The following is an 18,661-nucleotide window of genomic DNA, read 5'->3' as shown; positions in this document are numbered from 1 at the left end:
CACCAAACGCCCGACTTCTACGGGTGTAATTGTTTTTCGTGATAAACGTGGGGATTTTCAGCACTCCAAATGCTACTGTTTTGGCTGTTAACGTAGCCATCCAAATGAAACCGCGTTTCATCTGTGAAAAATAACGAATCCATAACATTAATTCCCTCACGCAGAAATCGACGGAACCGTTGACAATATTGTAGCCGTTTTTCTTTGTCGGGCTCAAGAAGTCGATGAACCGTTTGAATGCGATAAGGTCGTAATTGTAATCGTTTGGTCGCCCGACGAACAGTCGATTTAGACAAATTAATTTCAGCAGACAAACGTCTGATCGATTTATTTGGCGAGGCGAGTAATCGGTCTTTGATTTCAGCGACTGTATCGGTATTCAACACTGTCGCAGATCTTTTCTGTTCCTTGTTATTAACAGAACCGATCTCTCTAAATTTTGCGTCTAACCTTAATACTGATTTTTTGTTAGGAGGCGGTTTATCAGGGTACTTATGGCGAAATAAATCTTGCACTCCAACCGCTGATTTCGTACTGAAATACGACTCGACAATGAAAACACGTTCATTTAGCGAAAACACCATCTTATCTCTACCAATACACTGATCGTTATGATTGCATTGTTATTACTATCGGTAGTGTTCTACTGCGTCGCCGCGATGTTCAGATGTTGGACGAGTCCATTTCAGTAACGAGTAAGGAAGTAAGCTTGACTTTTGAAATTTCATGGATGAGTGATTGATGGGTTTCGTTTTACATGGGACATCCTGTATTTCTACGGTAGATTAATTAACGAATATCATACTGACCTGAAAGGAAAATATATCTACTACATGACGTTTCCGGTCTCCACGTCACTTCCTTCGTTTATAGCCTTGATTAGCTTTACCGAAAAAAAAAAAAATCTAAAATTTCGGCGGTAGATATAATGCTGTTTCGCCTCGAGTAGGATGATACTGATGCGATTTCAGCAAGCGAAATTGTTAACGGTGTACTTCTAACAAAGCTTAACATACAGAAAATATAGTAGAAGAATACTAAAATTGGATCACGTACGTGACACTTTTTCAATTTTATTCAAGCCAGGAAGTTGCCTCGCGTTCGTGATTTTTCTATTTTTGGATCATGAACGCATTCGTGACCTCATCTTTCTGAGAACATAAAACATTTTAAGAAAAGAAATATTAATGTGTAGAGAATATTTTTCTGAATATTTTGGTTTTTATGTATTTAAAATATGACTAAGGAGTGAGTAGATATAGAATTTAATAGAAATATTACATTTAACGCTAGCCATATTGATAAAATTAAGTTTGCTTGTCACGCCTTCTTCTTCATTTAGTGTTGTATGTTTTCCAGTAGGTTGCGTTAGTTACAGACGCAGCTGCTGCTCCACCTTTGCTGCTGTTGGCGCAGCGTATCACGTGATGCGCGGACCAGATGCGCGTCAACGGCTCTCTCTCTGCTCACTTCGTCATTCTTTCCGACAAACTGTTGTAATGTACGTTTATATAATTAGTTAAATGGAAATCGGAAATGGTTTTTTTTCTTCTAAATATTAATTAATAATGAATCCTTTTTATTTACTAATAATTTTAATTAATAATTATATAAATCATTTATTAAAAATATATTAATAAGAATTGTTAATCTTTGATTTTAATTTACTAATAAATTTAAATGAATAAAAATGAAAATGTTCGTTTGTTCAAAATCTTAAAACTACGAAATTTCTTCACCGATGGTGTTGAAATTTTGATAAAACGTTGCATTCGAATACGCGCGTCTTTTTATATACCTTGATGTGACGGATAAAAACAGCGCTATCTGTTGGACGTAAAAACAACACACGGCATACTAAATATTTTACGATTCAATTTCAGTGTTTCCTATGTGTCCGCTATAGAATAAAGAACCACTGGAACGATTTACGCGTGGGGGGAAAAAGGGAGAATGAAAAAATTCAAAAATTGAAAAGGGAAGAAGGAAAAAATATTAAAAAAGGGGAAACTGGGAAAAGGAAATGAAAGGAGAAATATGGGTGCCCGCTGTAGATTAAAGAACCACTGGACCGATTTAAGTGCGGGGGTAAAAAGGGAGAAAGAGAAAATTCAAAAAATGGAAAAGGGAAAAAGGAGAAAATGTAAAAAAGAGGGGAAAACAGGGAAAAGGAAAATATTTGTGTCTGCTATAGAATAAAGAACCACTGGACCGATTTACGCGCGGGCGGAAAAAAGGGAGAAAGAGAAAAATAAAAAATGGAAAAGGGAAGAAGGAGAAAATATAAAAAAAGAGGGGAAAACAGGGAAATGGAAAATATTTGTGTCCGCTATAGAATATAGAACCACTGGACCGATTTACGCGCGGGGGGAAAATAAGGAAAATGAGAAAAATAAAAAATGGAAAAGGGAAGAAGGAGAAAATATAAAAATGAAAGGAAAACGGGGAAAAGGAGATATATGTGTGTCTGCAAGAATAAAGAACCACTGGATTGATTTACGCGCGGGGGGGAAAAGGGAGAAAGAGAAAAATCAAAAAATGGAAAAGGGAAGAAGGAGAAAATATAAAAAAGAGGGGAAAACAGGAAAAAGGAAAATAGTTGTGTCCGCTATAGAATAAAGAACCACTGGACCGATTTAGACGTGGGGGGGGGGAAAGGGAGAAAGAGAAAATAAAAAATGGAAAAGGGAAGAAGGTAAAAATATTAAAAAAGGGGAAACTGGGAAAAGGAATTGGAAAGGAGAAATATGTGTGTCCGCTTTAGATTAAAGAACCACTGGACCGATTTACGCGAGGGGGCGGAGAAAATAAGGTAAACATAAATGGATGGAAGAAAGGGAATATGGGAAAAGGGAAAAAGGAATGGAGAAAGGGAGAGGTTAAATTTTATGAAATTCCGAAATGTTCAATTTGTTAATGTTTTATTAAACTTTCAATTTTGTTCATTTAATCTCTCTCTCTCACACACACACTCTATCTCTCTCTCTCTCTCTCTCTCTCTCTATATATATATATATATATATTTATAAGAGAGATGATTTCTCATATATATATATATATGAGAAATAGTGAAGCATTGCCAGGTCTACTAATAAATTATAAATATATATTATAAAGTTTTTAGTTCAATTTTTTACCGCTAGATGGTAATTATACCAATTTCATTCAAAATATATAAATTTCTTTCGGCACGTTGTAAGACGGAAGTAGATTTCATCGGTGCTAAGTAGGGGATAAAAAATCCGGAGGTTCCGGGTTCAAATCCCGTCGCGTATGGCATTTTCACACACCTTACAGATCATTCATCTCATCCACTGAAGAAATATATAATGGTATTCCTGAAGGTTAAACAAGAAACAAAAATAGAGGATAAAAAGTATTTCCACCTTAAATTTAAAAAAAAAAAAATCTTCAAATTTACTCAATACGACAATGCATGTTTAGCATACTACAAAACCCCATCATCTTACAATTTGGTCATCCGTAAGGGTTGGTCATATCAAAAATTGTTAAAGGCAAAAGTTTTAGGTAATGTTTAGAAGAATAACGCAGACTTTAAACCGATTCGATCCTATTCCTATTAAGGGCGGTGTGATTTTGTTTTTGTTTTGGAAACCCCATTTTTACTACCCCTTTTGCCAATGGTTGGTGATATCAAAAATTTTACTGAGATACGTTTTAGGCCGTTATCTAAAAAAAATAGTAGGAACTTTAAACGAATTCGATATTTTACTTAATAAGAAAGTTATTCAAAATGACCCCCCATTTACACCCCAATGGTCTGATTTTGCCCATTAACGAACTAGATTGAGATTTTTGGATGTTATATTTTATGTATCAATTTGAAAACGATTGGCGTAAAATTACGTCAGTTATGTGTCTACTTATTTGTCTTCAGTCATTTGACTGGTTTGATGCAGCTCTCCAAGATTCCCTATCTAGTGCTAGTCGTTTCATTTCAGTATACCCTCTACATCCTACATCCCTAACAATTTGTTTTACATATTCCAAACGTGGCCTGCCTACACAATCGTTTCCTTCTACCTGTCCTTCCAATATTAAAACGACTGTTCCAGGATGGCTTAATATGTGGCCTATAAGTCTGTCTCTTCTTTTACTATGTTTTTCCAAATGATTCTTTCTTCATCTATTTGCCGCAATACCTCTTCGTTTGTCACTTTATCCACCCATCTGATTTTTAACATTCTCCTATAGCACCGCATTTCAAAAGCGTCTAATCTTTTCTTCTCAGATATTCCAATCGTCCAAGTTTCACTTCCATATAAAGCGACACTCCAAACATACACTTTCAAAAATCTTTTCCTGTCATTTAAATTAATTTTTGATGTAAACAAATTATATTTCTTACTGAAGGCTCGTTTAGCTTGTGCTATTCGGCATTTTATATCGCTCCTGCTTCGTCCATCTTTAAAAATTCTACTTCCCAAATAACAAAATTCTTCTACCTCCATAATCTTTTCTCCTCCTATTTTCGCATTCAGTGGTCCATCTTTGTTATTTCTACTACATTTCATTACTTTTGTTTTGTTCTTGTTTATTTTCACGCGATAGTTCTTGCGTAGGACTTCATCTATGCCGTTCATTGTTTCTTCTAAATCCTTTTTACTCTCGGCTAGAATTACTATATCATCAGCAAATCGTAGCATCTTTATCTTTTCACCTTGTACTGTTACTCCGAATCTAAATTATTCTTTAACATCATTAACTGCTAGTTTCATGTAAAGATTAAAAAGTAACGGAAATAGAGAACATCCTTGTCGGACTCCCTTTCTTATTACGGCTTCTTTCTTATGTTATTCGATTATTACTGTTGCTGTTTGTTTCCTGTACATGTTAGCAATTGTTCTTCTATCTCTGTATTTGAACCCTAACGTTTTTAAAATGCTGAACACTTTATTCCAGTCTACGTTATCGAATGCCTTTTCTAGGTCTATAAACTCCAAGTATGATGATTTGTTTTTCTTTAATCTTCCTTCTACTATTAACCTGAGGCCTAAAATTGCTTCCCTTGTTCCTATACTTTTCCTGATACCAAATCGGTCTTCTCCTAACACTTCTTCCACTCACCTCTCAATTCTTCTGTATAGAATTCTAGTTAAGATTTTTGATGCATGACTAGTTAACCTAATTGTTCTGTATTCTTCACATTTATCTGCCCCTGCTTTCTTTGGTATCATGACTATAACACTTTTTTTGAAGTCTGACGGAAATTCCCTTTTTTCATAAATATTACACACCAGTTTGTATAATCTCTCAATCGCTTCCTCACCTGTAGTGCGCTGTGCAGGTGAGGAAGCGATTGGTATTCCGTCTATTTTAATTTTTAATTCTACAGGTATTTCGTCTATTCCAGGAGCCTTTCTGCCATTTAAATCTTTTAATGCTCTCTTAAATTCAGATCTCAGTATTGTTTCTCCCATTTCATCCTCCTCAACTTCCTCTTCTTCCTCTATAACACCGTTTTCTAATTCATTTCCTCCGTATAACTCTTCAATATATTCCACCCATCTATCGAATTTACCTTTCGTATTATATATTGGTGTACCATCTTTGTTTAACACATTATTAGATTTTAATTTATGTACCCAAAAATTTTCCTTAAGTTTCCTGTATGCTCCGTCTATTTTACCAATGTTCATTTCTCTTTCCACTTGTGAACACTTTTCTTTAATCCACTCTTCTTTCGCCAGTTTGCACTTCCTGTTTATAGCATTTCTTAATTGTCTATAGTTCCTTTTACTTTATTCATCACTAGCATTCTTATAATTTCTACGTTCATCCATCAGCTGCAATATATCGTATCAAAATATACGGTTAAACAATTTAATTTTCGGTTAACCAATATCCGATAGATCAAGAGTATATCCGATGAATTATATATTTAATTCTTGACCTGCTAATACATATGCCGTTTGACTCGTTTAAATCGGGCCAGCGGTTGCTGAGATATTACAGTGGAATCTCATTGTACCCCCCCCCCCAAATCAAATTATGAACGGCACCACAGGGTTATTGAAAATATCATACTTTTCCTGAAACCAAATTGATCTTCTCCTAACACTTCTTCCACTCTCCTCTCAATTCTTCAGTATAGAATTCTAGTTAAGATTTTTGATGAATGACTAGTTAAACTAATTGTTCTGTATTCTTCACACTTAGCTGCCCTTGCTTTCTTTGGTTTCTACTAGAAAGTGAAATATATATTTATATAAAGTTTTGAACCTGACGATGGGTTTGAGGTCTGGTGGATGTGAAATGCGTAGATATGTCGAAATTTTCCGGAACTCGAATATTGGTACTAATTAGAATAGGTAGTTTTTTTATGAAACGTACCTAAAATGAAAATACATCATGATTTTATTCCAGAGATATCGTGGAATTTAAATTTAAATTCCTTTAAATTACAATTTAAACACATTAATTGTAATATTTTTTAATATTTAAATAACCAAATTTTATTTTATTTGTTTCAGGTAATACTGGCTGAATTACGTTAAGTGATTTAATTTTTAAAAGGACAAATTATGAATGAAGTAAACTTTTCATTCATGAATTTTGACTCTTTAAAAAATAAAGGATTCACAAAATACGTATGTAAATTCCATCTTTATCTTAATCATTTTAAATTATTTTATTTTATAAATAGAAACAATAAGTAGGGATAACAATTATTAATCTAGATTTATTCCTTTATCTGGAGTACAGGCGGTTTCAATGCGAGTAACGATTTAATTATACTATTATACAGAGTGTTTCGAAAATAATGGGCTGGAAATAATTTTTCAGGATTCTATTTGTAAAACTAAACGAAAAAATCCTGAAGGAAAATGGCAATTTCTCCTTTCTTCTTCCCACTTTCTGCCATTTTTTGTTATATTTATATAAAAATTTATATCTCAAATTCGGATAAAAAAATCACATCAATCTTTTTATGTGTCTAAGTAATAAAAGTTTTAAACTTAGCAATTTTCGAAAAAAACAAAATGGCGGCCATGTTTATTTTTAATTCCTATAACGGAATGAAAAATAGATGAGAAAGTGAAAAAGAGAGAGAGAAAGACAGAACAGAGACAGAAACAGACTCATACAGAGAAAAGTGACAGGGAAAGAGAGAAATTAAAATTGTTATATTCAGTGGTCCATCTACATTATTTCTTTTACATTTCATTATTTTTGTTTTGTTCTTGTTTCTTTTCACGCGACAGTTCTTGCGTAAGACTTCATCCATGCTGTTCACTGATTCATCTAAATCTTTTTTACTCTCGGCTATAGTTACTATATCATCAGCAAATCGTAGCATCTTTATCTTTTCACCTTGTACTGTTACTCCGAATCTAAATTGTTCTTTAACATCATTAACTGCTAGTTCCATGTAAAGATTAAAAAGTAACGGAGATAGGCAACATCCTTGTCGGACTCCCTTTCTTATTACGGCTTCTTTCTTATGTTCTTCAATTATTACTGTTGCTGTTTGGTTCCTGTAAATGTTAGCAATTGTTCTTCTATCTCTGTATTTGAACCCTAATTTTTTTTAAATGCTGAACATTTTATTCCAGTCTACGTTATCGAACGCCTTTTCTAAGTCTACAAACGCCAAGCATGTTGGTTTGTTTTTCTTTAATCTACCTTCTGCTATCTGAGGCCTAAAATTGCTTCCCTTGTCCCTATACTTTTCCTGAAACCAAATTGTACTTATAACAATTTTTCCACTCTCCTCTCAATTCTTCTGTATAGAATTCTAGTTAAGATTTTTGATGCATGACTAAAACTAATTGTTCTGTATTCTTCACATTTATCTGCCCCTGCTTTCTTTGGTATCATGACTATAACACTTTTTTTGAAGTCTGACGGAAATATATATATATATATATATATATATATAAAATAGTTTCTACTAAACTATGTCAGCCGGATGGGTTACCCTGGCACACGACGTCTCGAAATGGAATTAATTAGCCGTTCAAAATACATTATATCTTGTTTTTTTTTAAATAATGAAAATTGATCAAAGAAAATCGAAAAAATATCAGAAAATATTCCTAATTAGATTTGGTTGAAATCGATTTACGTATAGACGCCGTACTTTGAATTTTTTCTTTTTGGAAGGGGTTCAGAGATAAATAAGGACCCTTTAGCTTAACAACGGAATGTATCAATCATTAACGGAAAATCCAGATTCATTAGTACATATTTCGTGGTGGTCATGTTACTAAATATATATCGATCGATATATATCGAAGTTTTTAAAAATTTAGTAATTTTTAACATGATTTGAATTTTCGGATCGATCATTAACGGAAAATTCACGATTCATTAGTACATATTTCGTGGTGGTCATGTTACATTAATATATATCGATCGATATATATCGAAGTTTTTTAAAATTTAATAATTTTTAACATGATTTGAATTTTCGGATCGATCATTAACGGAAAATTCACGATTCATCAGTACATATTTCGTGGTGGTCATGATACATTAATATATATCGATCGATATATATCGAAGTTTTTTAAATTTAATAATTTTTAACATGATTTGAATTTTCGGATCGATCATTAACGGAAAATCCAGATTCATTAGTACATATTTCGTGGTGGTCATGTTACTAAATATATATCGATCGATATATATCGAAGTTTTTAAAAATTTAGTAATTTTTAACATGATTTGAATTTTCGGATCGATCATTAACGGAAAATTCACGATTCATTAGTACATATTTCGTGGTGGTCATGTTACATTAATATATATCGATCGATATATATCGAAGTTTTTTAAAATTTAATAATTTTTAACATGATTTGAATTTTCGGATCGATCATTAACGGAAAATTCACGATTCATCAGTACATATTTCGTGGTGGTCATGATACATTAATATATATCGATCGATATATATCGAAGTTTTTGAAATATTTAGTAATTTTTAACATATTTGAATTTTCGGATCGATCATTAACGGAAAATTCACGATTCATTAGTACATATTTCGTGGTGGTCATGTTATATTAATATATATCGAAGTTTTTGAAAAATTTAGTAATTTTTAACAAGATTTGAATTTTCGGATCGATCATTAACGGAAAATTCACGATTCATTAGTACATATTTCGTGGTGGTCATGTTACATTAATATATATCGATCGATATATATCGAAGTTTTTTAAAATTTAATAATTTTTAACATGATTTGAATTTTCGGATCGATCATTAACGGAAAATTCACGATTCATTAGTACATATTTCGTGGTGATCATGTTACATTAATATATATCGATCGATATATATCGAAGTTTTTTAAAATTTAATAATTTTTAACATGATTTGAATTTTCGGATCGATCATTAACGGAATATTCACGATTCATTAGTACATATTTCGTGGTGGTCATGTTATATTATTATATATCAATCGATATATATAGAAGTTCCCTTTTTCTATTTTTCCCATTTTCCCCTTTCCCCTTTTTCTCTCTTTCTATTTTTCCCTTATTCCCTTTTTTCCGTATTCCCTTATTCCCTTATTCCCTTTATCCCTTTATTTCTTCTTCCCTTTTCCATTCCCCCTTCCCCTTATTGCCTTTTCATTCCACCTTTCCCCTTATTCCCATTTCCATTCCCCCTTTCCAGTTATTCACTTTCCATTCCCCCTTGTTTATTTTCTTGCGTAGGACTTCATGCATGCTGTTCACTGATTCATCTAAATCTTTTTTACTCTCGCCTAGAATTACTATATCATCAGCAAATCGTAGCATCTTTACCTTTTCACCTTGTACTGTTACTCCGAATCTAAATTGTTCTTTAACATCATTAACTGCTAGTTCAATGTAAAGATAATAAACTGGAATAGGGAACATCCTTATTGGACTATAGTTGTACGGTCAACAAATTCTTCAGTCGCGAGGCTTAACGCACACAAGTACCGAGTTAACTGGACGATCGAGTTCAAGACCTAACCAGACAGATTTATTTTTTTTAAATTTTAAATATTATTCATTCGTATCAATCTACAGGTTATTCCAGTAGTTTAGAGCAATTTTGGGATGAGATGCGCTCTCCCTCTCTCTATTTCTTAATCTCTGTCCCTCTATCTCTAAGTGTGTGTGTGTGTGTGTTGTGTGTGTGTGTGTGTCTTTCTCTGTTTTTAACTATCGTACTCTCTCTTTCTCTCTTAATTCTTTTTCCCTCTGTCACCCTCATCCTCTTTCTTTCTCAAACTCTCACACACTCTCTCTCTCTCTCTTCCTCTCCCTGTGTGTGTGTGTGTGCGTAGCAATATTTATTTATTTTTTTTATTCTCTCTCTCCACCCTGTAACACCCTCTCTGTTTCTCTTCCACCCTTTCTCTCTCAATCACTCTCTCTCTCTTTTTCTCTCTCTCTCTCTGTGTGTGTGTGTGTGTGTAGCAATATTTATTTCTTTTTTTCTTATTCCTCTCTCCCCCCTGTAACACCATCACTGATTCTCTTCCTCTCTCGCGCTCTCTCTCTCTCCCCCACTCTTTCTATGCGTGTACGTGTGTGTGTGTGTGTGTGTGTGTGTGTGTGTGTGTGTGTAGCAATATTTATATATTTTTTTATTCTCTCTCTCCACCCTGTAACACCCTCTCTGTTTCTCTTCCTCCCTTTCTCCCTCAATCACTCTCTCCCTCTCTCTCTCTCTCTCTCTCTCTCTCTCTCTCTCTGTGTGTGTGTGTGTGAGTGTGTGTGTGTGTGTGTGTGTGAGTGTGTGTGTGTATATGTCTGTGTGTGTAGCAATATTTTTTTATTTTTTTTATTCTCTCTCTCCACCCTGTAACACCCTCTCTGTTTCTCTTCCTCTCTCTGTGTGTGTGTGTGTGTGTGTGTGTGTGTGTGTGCGTAGCAATATTTATTTATTTTTTTTATCCTCTCTCTCCACCCTGTAACACCCTCTCTGTTTCTCTTCCTCCCTTTCTCTCTCAATCACTCTCTCTCTCTCTCTCTCTCTGTGTGTGTGTGTGTGTGTGTGTGTGTGTGTGTAGCAATATTTATTTATTTTTTTCTTATTCCTCTCTCCCCCCCCTGTAACACCATCACTGATTCTCTTCCTCTCTCGCGCTCTCTCTCACCCCACTCTCTCTCTCTCACTCTCTCTCTCTCTCTCTCTCTCTATGCGTGTATGTGTGTGTGTGTGTGTGTGTGTCTGTTTCTGCGTGTCTGTGCTGTCTCACTTCATCTCTTTTTCTCTCTTTTTTACTTTCTCTATTTGTCTGTCTCTCTGTGTGTGTGTGTTTTTCTTTCTTTCTCTCTCTCTGTGTGTGCCTTCGTGTATGGGTGTGTCTCTGTGTGTGCGTGTCAACTCCTCTGTACCCCTCACTCAGTCATAATCCCCCTCTCTCTCTCTCCCCTTCACGTTGTGTGTAATACTCTCACTCTGTTTCTCTCTCTGTGTCTGTCTGTCAGTCACTCAATCTCTCTCTCTGATTCTGTTTCAGTCTGTCTGTCTCTCTCTCTCTCTTTCTCTGTGTGTGTGTGTGTTACATTTTTTTTGGAATTTTGTTATTTTTTAATTGTTAACAGATATGATTAAAAAAATATGACATTTTTTAGATGAAATCTCAAGAAACTGAGATGGACCAAACTTACACGAGTTTTGCCATAATCGGTCCAGTAATTCTGGAGTTATAAAGTGACACTTTTTTTTATTACGACTTCTTTCTTATGTTCTTCGATTATTACTGTTGAAGTTCGATACGTGTAAATGTTATCGATTATTTTTATATCTCCATACTTGAACCCTAATTTTTTTTAAATTCTGAACATTTTATTCCAGTCTACGTTATCCAATGCCTTTTCTAGGTCTATAAACGCCAAGTATGTCGATTTGTTTTTATTTAATCTTCCTTCTACTATTAATCTGAGCCCAAAAATTTCTTCCCTTGTCCCTATACTTTTCCTGAAACCAAATTGGTCTTCTCCTAACACTTCTTCCACTCTGCTCTCAATTCTTCTGTACAGAATTCTAGTTAAGATTTTTGCTGCATGACTAGTTAAGCTAATTTTCCTGTATTCTTCACATTTATCTGCTCCTTCTTTGTTTGATATCATGACTATAACACTTTTTTTGAAGTCTGACAGAACTTCCTCTCTTTTTCGTAAATATTATATACCAGTTTTTATAATCGATGTATCGCTTATTCACCTGAACTGCACAGTAATTTTGTAGGTACCCTTTATATCCCAGAAGTTTCTCTACTATTTAAATCTCTGAATATTCTAATAAATTCAGATCTTTGTATTTTATTTCCGTTTCATTCTCTTGGACTTCCTTTATAACTCCTGTTTTTAATTCATTTCCTCCTGATCGATATATTGACTATATCTTTCGTTTTATAAATCGATTTATCATTTTAATTTAACACATTATTATATCTATTTTATTATTATTTAAATATTTTCGAATTATTATAAGCGAACAGATAACGTTATCATTTTAGAAGACATAAAATGATATGTAGTTAAATTATTCGTATAAATAATTATACAAACAAATTTGATAAAAAAAAACATCCTTGATTAATGTAAAAATAATGTTTTTTAAATAAATATATGTTGAAAATTTATCATATTTTTATAAAAAATAAATAAATTGGTTTTATTTTACAATTATTTATTTATTTTTTTCTTTTCTCTGTTTTACATGTCGGTAAATATTTCATTTTTACGCTATATTAGTATTAATAGTTCCATTTTTATTTAACAAGAGAGTACGTCATTTTTTATGGCATTTAAACGTCCCTTTAAAAATATTATGTAGTTTAAAATTTAAAGAGACATTTTTTTTTTTTACTCGTTTTAATTCTTTCTATTTTCTCTTTAACAGTTTAAAATTTAAAGACAACTCATTTAAAAATTTTGCATTTTCTCTTTATATTTTATTTTTTTAGATTTAATAATTTTTTTTTTATTCTCTTTCTCTCCCCCTTGTAACACTCTCTCTGTTCCTCTCTCTCTCTCTGTGTGTGTGTGTGTTTGTGTATTAAATTTTTTTTGGAATTTTGTTATTTTTTAATTGTTAACAGATATGATTAAAAAAAAATTACCTTATTTAGATGAAATCTCAAGATACTGAGATTGACCAAACTTACACGAGTTTTGTCATAAACGGTCCAGTACTTCTGGAGTTATAAGGTGACACTTTTTTTTATTACGACTTCTTTCTTATGTTCTTTGATTATTACTGTTCCAGTTCGATTCATGTAAATATTATCGATTATTTTTTATTCTGATATATAATCAAAAATTTATATCCATTTTAAATAAAATGAGGAAAATCGTATTTCGATTCCTTTTTTTTTTTAAATTTCTTTCTCAATATATTTATATACTTATTTGGTATTAGACAGTTTTAGATGATTTATTTTTTATTTTTGTATTTCCAGAAAAAATTATTGTGGTAGTTCTTGCTAAAATTTTATTTCACGTATAACGAAAATTATTACGTTTTTACCGTAATCAATTGGAAAATATTTTTTTATCTCTCTTAAAAACAAGGACGGATCTAACAACTGAATTTTGTTGTGGGGGGCGGGTTAGGGCAGAAAGTTATCTTTTAATTAGGAAGATTTTATAACAAAAATACTTACTGTAATGATTTACCATGATTCGATTTCCGGAGATATTTTCGAGATAAATATGATAAATTTCGAGATATCTTCGTGTTTCACATCCCCTAGACACCAAAACCCACTGAGAGCTCTAAGGTTTATATATATATATATATATATACAGGGTGTCCCATATAAAATGCAACCCATCAATCACTTATCCATGAAATTTCAAAAGTCAAGTCTTACTCCCGTACTCATTACTGAAATGGACTCATCCAACATCTAAACATCGCGGCGACGCAGTAGAACACTGCCGGTAGTAACAACAATGCAATCATAACGTTCAGTATATTGCTAGAGATGAGATGGTGTTTTCGCTAGATGAACGTGTTTTCATTGTTGAGTCGTACTTCAGTACGAAATCAGCGGTTGCAGTGCAAGATTTGTTTCGCCATAAGTACCCAGATAAACCGGCTCCTAACAAAACATCAGTATTAACGTTAGTCGCAAAATTTAGAGAGACCGGTTCTGTTAATAACAAGGAACACAAAAAGATCTGCGTCAGTGTTGAATACAGATACAGTCACTGAAATCAAAGATCGATTACTCGCCTCGCCAAATAAATCGATCAGACGTTTGTCTGCTGAAATCAATTTGTCTAAATCGACTGTTCATCGGGTTACCTTACGATTTTAATTACGACCTTATTGTAATCAAACGGTTCATCGACTTCTTCAGCCGGACAAAAAAAAACGGCTACAATATTGTCAACGGTTCCGTCGATTTCTGCGCGAGGGAATTAATGTTACGGATTCGTTATTTTTCACAGATGAAGCACCGTTTCATTTGGATGGCTACGTAAACGGTAGAATTTGGAGCGCTGAAAATCCTCACGTTTATCACGAAAAACAATTACACCCGCAGAATTTAGGCGTGTGGTTTGCGATATTGCGGAAGAAAATAATCGGTCCTACTTTTTTCGAATACACCATTAACGCAGAACGATATCAGGATATTTTATTTCAGTTCGTCGCACTCTTAGAAGAGGAAAACAGACACTGCCGGCTACAACATGACGGTATGACATCGCACTACACAGGTTCAGCCGAGGAATTCTTTGGTAATTGTGTTATCGGTCGAGGCTTGTAGCCACCAAGATATCCAGATTTGATTACGCCGGATTTTTTTCTACGGGGTTACCTTAAAGAAAAAGCCTACAGCAACAAGCAACAAACACTTAAACGATTGAAAGTCAATATTGAACAAGCTGTATTAAATATCCAGCCACAAACTTCGAAAAAAGTTGCAAGAAACGCTGTTAAAAGAATTGAAGCTTGTATTCAAGAAGATGGCGGCCACTTGCAACATTTACTCTAAATCTAAGGTAATAATAAAAATTACATTTACATTTACACATGCCTTTTTATTATTTCAATACCGACCAATATAAGGTTGGGTTGTATTTTATAGGGATACCTGTGTAAATATATATATATATATATATGTCGTGCTGTAATAAGTGAACACGTGTTTGTGTCTCTCGTCACAGAAATGAAACTGCAAAATATTGCGCAACGGTATGCCATTTCTTTTTGCGTTAAATCGGGTGAAAACGCGACGAGAACTTAACGGTAATCTTCAAAAGGCTTTTAGGAGGTTATGTCAAGCGCTCGAGTTTTACGGTGGTATAAAATTTACAGTGAAGGTAGAACGAATGTTGAAGATGAAGACCGCAGTGGACGACCATCAATCTCACGGACAGATGTCAACTTGACCAGGGTGCGTGAAATCGTACGATCTGATCGAAGATTATCCGTGAAAATGATCGCAGAAGAACTCAACATCGATCTAGAAACGGTTCGTCTAATACTAACTGAAGATCTTGGTACGAGAAAGATTTGTGCAAAAATGGTCCCCAAAATTCTCATACAACAGCGAGACACACGGAAAAATGTGGCAACCGATCTGTTAGAGCATACGGAAATCAATCCAGATTTGTTAAGCCGTGTTATCATTGGTGATGAAGGTTGGTTTTTTCAATACGATCCAGAGACAAAACGCCAAAGTTCGCAATGGTGCTCAAAGGGATCACCCAGACCAAAAAAAGCTCGCATGTCAAGGTCAAAAGTGAAACGCACGCTTGTGTGCTTCTTCGATTCCAATGGAATTGTTCATAAAGAATGGGTAAACAGTTAACCTATATTTCTACAAAGAAATTTTAGAAAGACTTTGTAAACGAGTTCTTCGTATCCGTGCCAACATTGCTGATAATTTGATTCTGCATCACGATAATGCGCCATCCCATACTGCTCTGTCAGTACAGCAATTTTTAACCTCAAAACAACTTTTTTCTCTCAAAATGGCGGTCAAGGGACACCATTTTCAAACAACACAAGATGTCCAAAAAGCTGTGACGTGGGTCTTGGAGAATATTAGAGAAGATGAGTTTCAGAAATGTTACCATCAATGGCAGAAGCGCTGGAATAAGTGTGTGCAATCAGAGGGGAACTACTTTGAAGGAGACAACACTAAACATGACTAAAACGGTAAGCAACATTTTTTTACACATCAGTCTCATTACTATTATTTTCGCACCTCGTTTATATATATATATATATATATATATATATATATATACAGAGTGATTTAGGAGGATATGGCAATACATTGACAACTCATTCTAGAGGTTAAAAATAAGAAAAAAATTCATATAAACAAAGGTCCGAAAACGCTTTGTTAGCTAGTTATACAGAGTGGGCGATTTCGCCCGTGTTTCAGTTCCTCCGGATAAATTAAGGCTTTCTGAAATTCTAGGAATGTCAATTAATGAGCAAATTCAATTGTTTCTTATGCTTTTTGAGTTGAGAAATCGAAAACAATAGGTCCCAGAACTGTATCTCTCTTAGTTTCTAAGATATCCAATGTAAAACGCCAAAAATAGGGTCAAAAACACATTTTTTTACGTTTGACGTACAATAACGTTGTTAAATTGGCAATTAATCATACATTTTTTAAACATAAATTGAAGAGAATTTAATTATAAGAAGATTGATGTAAATAATTTCAACAGAAAACCAATAATTAAAGTCTCTACAATTTATGTTTAAAAAATGTATGATTTATTGTCAATTTAACAACCTTATTGTACGTCAATGGTAAAAAAAAATGTTTTTTGACCCTATTTTTGGCGTTTTACATGAGATATCTTAGAAACTAAGAGATATACAGTTCTGGAACCTTTTTTTTTCGATTTCCCAACTCAAAAACAATAAGAAATAATTGAATTTGCCCATTAATTGACCTTCTCAATATTTCAGAGAGGTTTAATTTTTCCCGGAGGAACTGAAACTCGGGCGAAATTTTTCATCTTGTATAACTCGCTAACGAAGCGTTTTCGGACCTATGTTTATATGAACGTTTTTCTTATTTTTAGCCTCTAGAATGAGTTGTCAAAGTATTGCCCTATCCTCCTGAATCATTCTATATATATAAGTAATGGTCGTGAATGTGTTCGCTATAAACTACAAAACTGCTGAACCGATTTACCCGCCAGAATAAAGTGACAAAGTAACAAAAGGAAAAAGTGAAATTTAGGGAAAGGGTAATAGAGTTAATAGAAATTCGGTTAATAGAGAAAAGGGATGGAAAAAAAAAATAGAAGGAAATGAAAAAGGGAAAGGAATATAAGTGAAAAGGAAGAAGGAAAAAAGGAATATTCGAGAACGGGGAAAATTTAAAAAGGAAAAAGAAAATCTAAAAGAAAAAAGGAAAAAGAATTTAAAAACTAAAATCTAGCAAAAGAAAAGCATTCCAAAGTGAGCCAATAGGTAACTAAAAATTGCCTTTAGTTTACATTAATTTGTATTTAATCATTCGCTGTATATTTCTTCTAATAAATTTGCAGTTCGGATTTTATTAACCGAAATTTATTGTTGTAAATCCATGAGGGGTAGAAACGGAGGTGAAATCGACAGAAAATAAATTATTTTGTTATTTACCACTGACAATTTCCATTTAAATTATAATAGAGACACAAAATAACCTTTGGTAATCAGATATAAAAAGTATGGAGATCGAAAGAAGGAAGGCAAAGGATTAGATCACAAAAAAAATGGGACGATGAAGAGAGAGAGAGAGAGGAAAATGGATTAACCGGGTCAGAAGGAAAAGAGAGATTTGCAATATTGACGTAGTATACAAGTGGAAAAAGATAAAACAAGTCAATGAAACAGGAAGGCTAAAGAAAGAGATGCCTGAAGGGAACAATTTATATTGTAGAAGACTTACCTAGAATGAATCCACTTTTTAAGGAGTTATAGGAAAAAGTAAATAGAATTCTAATTTATTTATTAATTTTATAAAATTAAATTAAAGAATAATAATTTTATCAAACATGGCTGGTTGGTGTGATTATACAATTAATAAACATATGTATATATATATATATATATATATATATATATATATAAGAGAGAGAGAATGAGAGAGAGAGCAAGTGAGTGAGGGAGAGAAATTCAGTTTAAATACGAGCCTGTAAATGCACAATATTGTAGAGCTTGCATCAAAGCAGTCATTAATTAATTTATGACAAAAATACATAAGAAATTCAGTTTAATTAACGAGACTGAAAATGCAGTCTTTAAAGAGCTTGCATCAAACCAGTCATTAAAACGTTTTGTGTGTGTGTGTGTGTGTGTGTGTGTGTGTGTGTGTGTGTGTGTGTGGAACAATATTTATTTTTCTCTTTTCTCAGTCTCTCTGCCCCCTCTTTTTCACTCATTATCGATCACTCTCTCTCTCTCTCTCTCTCTCTCTCTCTCTCTCACTATATATATATATATATATATATATATATATATATAGACAGAGAGAGAGAAATAGTGAGAGAGAGAATATATATAAAGAGCGAGAGCATATATATATATATATATATATATATACGTGTGTGTGTATGCGAGTGTGTCTCTCCACATTCTCTATTGTATGTGTATGTGCATGTGCATGTGTATGTGTGTGTGAGACATAATTTATTTCTCTCTTTTGTCATTCTCTCTCGAGAATGAGAGAG

General features: G+C 33.4%; 1 long non-coding RNA gene across 1 annotated transcript in view; it reads left to right on the top strand.

Moving 5' to 3' along the window:
- LOC142323000 (uncharacterized) overlaps nt 1–18,661 on the top strand; it is a 227,236-nt gene that overhangs the window by 12,676 nt on the left and 195,899 nt on the right. The window lies entirely within an intron of this gene.

This window comes from Lycorma delicatula, chromosome 4 (assembly GCF_047948215.1).
Source record: "Lycorma delicatula isolate Av1 chromosome 4, ASM4794821v1, whole genome shotgun sequence".
NCBI lineage: Eukaryota > Metazoa > Arthropoda > Insecta > Hemiptera > Fulgoridae > Lycorma > Lycorma delicatula.
The sequence above is the reverse complement of the archived record's forward strand: the minus strand, read 5'-3'. Positions and strand labels throughout refer to the sequence as shown.